Below are 4,780 nucleotides of genomic sequence, written 5' to 3'. Positions count from 1 at the left end.
TCTCTGGGGATTGTGGGTAATGTAGTTCTGTTAGTGAGTAGGAAGCAGATTTCCTGTCCCCTGATACAGATAAATAATTCCCAGCCATGTTTATATCCAGTACCAGGTCTGTAGCCTCCTGCCCATAGATCAGTCTCCTTATACCCAGCACAGTATCAGCCAATCCAGGGGCCATTATCCCATCTGCCTCTCTGCCCTCATTATCTGCCCCCTCAGCCCCACACAGTGCAGCTCCATCTGATCCCTGTGCCAGTAAGGAACCCAATGTACCAGCCAAGTTGCACAGCTCCTCCATGTCAGGGATCTGCCCGGCCAACTCTTCCCTCTCTGTCTCCCCCTTGTGGATTATATGAGACACAGCAGCCTCCTCCTGCCTCCGGGTCTCTGGGTCCAACTTCTCTCTGCCTGGGGTCAGATCCTCACTGTCTCTTATCTGTCTGTCTGTCTCTCTCTCTACTGTCAGTACTTCAGCTCCCTTTTCTCTCTCTCTAATGATTCTCACCCAGGCACCCTCCCACCCTACCCAGAATGCAGCATGAAGGGGCTCAGTGAAGGAGGCAGTGAAGGTGTGTAAGCGCCTGATTGGCTCACTCAGCTCATAAAAGGACAGGCGTCCGGCCTCATAGTCCAATGAAATCCTGATTCTCCTGCAGGAAGGGATGTGGGGTACCTCTGTCCATTTACTGTCATGTCTCACTGAATATCTGTTATACTCCCATCTGTACAAACCCCAGGACTTCTTATTATACCCAATACCAGACTGATCCCCTCCCCTCTCTATACTGGGATAGGCCGCCCCTACCCCCCAGCCCCCTGATTCATTGACCTCCACTTCCCAGTAATGTCGCCCTGAGGGGAAACTCCTGCTGCTTAAAGCCTGAGGCTCCCACTGAAATCTCTCTGGGGATTGTGGGTAATGTAGTTCTGTTAGTGAGTAGGAAGCAGATTTCCTGTCCCCTGATACAGATACATGATTATGAGCCGTGTTTATATCCAGTACCAGGTCTGTAGCCTCCTGCCCATAGATCAGTCTCCTTATACCCAGCACAGTAGCAGCCAATCCAGGGGCCATTATCCCATCTGCCTCTCTGCCCTCATTATCTGCCCCCTCAGCCCCACACAGTGCAGCTCCATCTGATCCCTGTGCCAGTAAGGAACCCAATGTACCAGCCAAGTTGCACAGTTCCTCCATGTCAGGGATCCTCAGACCCAGTTGGACCCTTTCCCACAGCTGCTGGATCTGATCTTGTGGATCTTCTCTCCTTCCCTCCTTCTCCCTCTGGGCTTCTCTGTCCATCTTCCCTTTCAGGTGCAGCTCCTCAGTCTCTGTGTTTGGGTCGGTTCTGCTTCTGGATCAGTTTCTGGCCCCACTCCCCCCTGTATAACTCCCTATAGTTTAGGTGGGACAGTCCAAGTCCTTGGCCAAACGGGTGGAGTTACCTAGAAGTGGGTGGGGATTGGGCCCATGTGTGGGTGTTTCCCAATATTACAAAGTGTGGGGTTAGGGGGGCTTTTACTCCTCTGTGGCCCATTCCCTCTGTGACTCTGGGACGGGTCAGTACAGAACATTTCTCTGCTTTTCTCCCTCCTCCCCAGGCTCCTCATTCAGCAGTTCCACTTGGCACCTACAGGGGGAGTTACAAACACATGAGAATTGACACCATATTTGCTGATGGAATAGAAACAACCCCACAGATTTAGGTAGGTGCCCCTGTTGCACAATTTATTTATGAAGAAGAAGAATAAGATTTACAGTCAAACCTCAATTTTACTGATTTTAGTTTTCTAAATATTACACCATTTTTAATGGTCTCCTAAAAAAGTAAAATGGGTAAATCACTGGAAGTGGAAGAGGAAGGTGAGGGGGTTGTGTAACTACACCTCTCTTGCTGCTGTACAGAAAAATAAAGACAGAGGGCTCCAGAGGTTCTTGCAAACAATACAACAAAAAGAGTTTATTGAACACCCACAGGGTAACTCACAGCACAGATCTTAGAGGCAACATCACATGTAGGGGGCAATACAGACTGGCACCCCCTGAGAGCAGAGTTGGCAGGAATCTCACTCTGTGACACCCCGTAGTGGCCTGGATCCCATCAGGGAACTCTCTATCCTAATGCCCTGACCACTGGGATCCTTACAATACTGGCAATATGGCCTGGGAGAGATACCCCCAATCTGCCTTCCTATGTTGGAGCTCAGGGCTGCTCTTTTTAGCTCAACCCTAACTGCCTTGTGAGGCAGGATATTATATGCCCAGTATACATCCCCTCACTTTGCTCTTTGTTGTGACTGGTTACTTAGTTTGAGCCCATTATGCAGGGGGATTATCTGGTTACTGGGAATCTAATTACCTACTAAAATATAAAGTATTTCCAGCACAGGCCCTATTCCTAGCCCTCATGTTGCACAATGGGTATATTTCCCCTTTATTATGACCAACTGCAGGGAGGTGTCTCAGTGAGCAATAACCACTGTTTGCCCCCAATAAAAAAAACTGAATAACCAGAGTATTTAATGCTGATTGGAGCTTTAAAAAATCATCCCTTTCCAATCCTGTTGGGCTCATTTACCTAAAGGCAACATTTTCCTCATAATCCCAGTGTTATTGGGCCCATGGGAGGGGCTGTGCCTGATACATTTGGTGTCAAAGTGACATCTTCTCTTTGTGCAACTGGGCCCCCGTGGGGGCATTTTTCATGTACTTCGATGTCTGTAATATATTCAATCTAATGCCCTTGTGGCCCAGTTTATGTAGGGCAGACATGACGGATGGCCAGAGATAGGATTAGGGAGTCAGTGATTAAATGTAAGAAATTGTATCATCCAGTGGCCAAGCACTTTATAGAAAAGCTCATGGTATTCATCAATTAAAGTTTCAGATGATTGATGCAGTTCCCAGATCAAGGAGAGGAGGTGATGGGTTAAAAAACTTTTATATAGGGAAGCCTGGTGGATCCAAAAACTAGACAGTTTAGCTCCCTATAGTTTGTACATGAAATGTGATTTGTCTCCTGTTTTAAGGTAAAATTAACTAAATCTCCTGCACTAAGCGAGTAATAGAGCCCAGAGAGGTGAGTGTAACACTATTCCTGCAGAGTGTGCCAAGAAAGGGTTACACACACACACAGAGGCAGTCACTGGTATCTATCCAAACATTGGGATATAAGTATATAGGGATACAGAGTGGGTCCTATAGGGAGATATGGGCTGATGGGAGAACCAACATTGGGCCCAGTATATCTCCCTGATACTAAACCTACATTCAGCTTTTGGGTCAATATCAGAGCCAGGAATTTCCCACTGATCCCATAACTGTAGGTGGGGGCTAAACTCTGCCCTAATTTTGTTGTATCAGGTGCATCTCCCTCTGGGCAAGGGGGGTAAATAACTGCCCCGGGGCAGAGAGAGAGAGGGATAAATAAACTGTATGTGCCCCACAAGAAGGGAACCAGGAGGGAGAATAGAAAGGGATGTGATTGAGGCCTCAGTGAGAAGAGAGGAGATGCCTATTGCCCCAGTGGGGTGTGAGGGGCATGGGGGGCACAGGGGGCACTGACAGAGAGAGAAGCCACCATGGCACAGTCAGTCTGGGAGAGACAGGGGCACTAACAGTGATGGGAGGAACAGATTTAGATGAATAGAGTGTAAGTGGGTTAGAGAGCGGCACTGAGACGGGCACAACAGGAGGGGGGGAAGGGAGAGGGGAGGGGGGATTCTGAATAAAGTTAGATGGGGTACAGGTATGAAAGGGTTACATTAAAGGGGAGTGAGTCTGAGAGTGAAATCACATGGGTGAGTGATAGTGAGTGGGATTTGGGGGCATATCTATAGAGGGGCTATAGTGTTTAGGGGCAGGAATGGGAGGGGGAGGGAGGGGCAGTTGGGGGGCCCTGATGGGTCACACAGGTTCTATACACAGGTAAGTACCATCCCCTGTAATAAGCAAGGCTTGGATTTACCCCACTTACCAAACATGCCCCTTCCCGGCCCCCTGGGAGCAGATGTGATGGTGCCGAGAGCAAAAGCCGCTGGATATGAAATGGCACTGGGGGAACCTGTTCTACCTGCACAGGGTGGGGTGGGTGTGGGACAGATTCCCAAATAGTTAGGGAATGTGCCAATGCACTCAGTATAGGGGAGGGGTAGGGCAGATAGGAATATACCAACAGCTAAATATCCAGGGAGAGATATTCAGATCTTATGGGAATCTCCAAGGACAGGACACAGTGACAGTTACACATAGTTACATAGTTACATAGTTACATAGGGTTGAAAAAAGACCATTGTCCATCAAGTTCAACCCATCCGAGTAAACCCAGCACACAACCTATACTAACCAATCTATACACTCGCATACATAAACTATATATATACAACCAGTAATACTAACTGTAGATATTAGTATCACAATAGCCTTGGATATTCTGCTTGTTCAAAAACTCATCCAGGCCCCTCTTAAAGGCATTAACAGAGTCTGCCATTACCACATCACTTGGAAGGGCATTCCCCAACCCCCTCACTGCCCTCACCGTGAAAAACCACCTACGCTGCTTCAAATGGAAGCTCTGTTCCTCTAATCTATAGGGGTGACCTCTGGTGCGCTGATTGTTTTTATGGGAAAAAAGAACATCCCCCAACTGCCTATAATCCCCTCTAATGTACTTGTACAGAGTAATCATGTCCCCTCGCAAGCGCCTCTTTTCCAGAGAAAACAACCCCAACCTCGACAGTCTAACCTCATAGCTTAAATCTTCCATCCCTTTTACCAGTTTAGTTG

At 48.0% G+C, this 4,780-nt stretch overlaps 1 long non-coding RNA gene across 1 annotated transcript; it reads right to left on the bottom strand.

Moving 5' to 3' along the window:
* Positions 1-1,296: 1,296 nt before the first annotated feature.
* On the bottom strand, positions 1,297-4,059 carry LOC116411702. Its single transcript, XR_004223299.1, has 3 exons — positions 3,972-4,059; positions 1,568-1,625; positions 1,297-1,370 (listed from the first exon to the last, which is right to left on the bottom strand). It is a non-coding gene; the product is annotated as an uncharacterized LOC116411702 (long non-coding RNA).
* Between the last annotated feature and the right edge of the window lie 721 nt (positions 4,060-4,780).

The sequence above is a fragment of the Xenopus tropicalis genome, chromosome 6 (assembly GCF_000004195.4).
Source record: "Xenopus tropicalis strain Nigerian chromosome 6, UCB_Xtro_10.0, whole genome shotgun sequence".
NCBI lineage: Eukaryota > Metazoa > Chordata > Amphibia > Anura > Pipidae > Xenopus > Xenopus tropicalis.
This window is presented reverse-complemented; position numbering and strand designations above follow the sequence as displayed.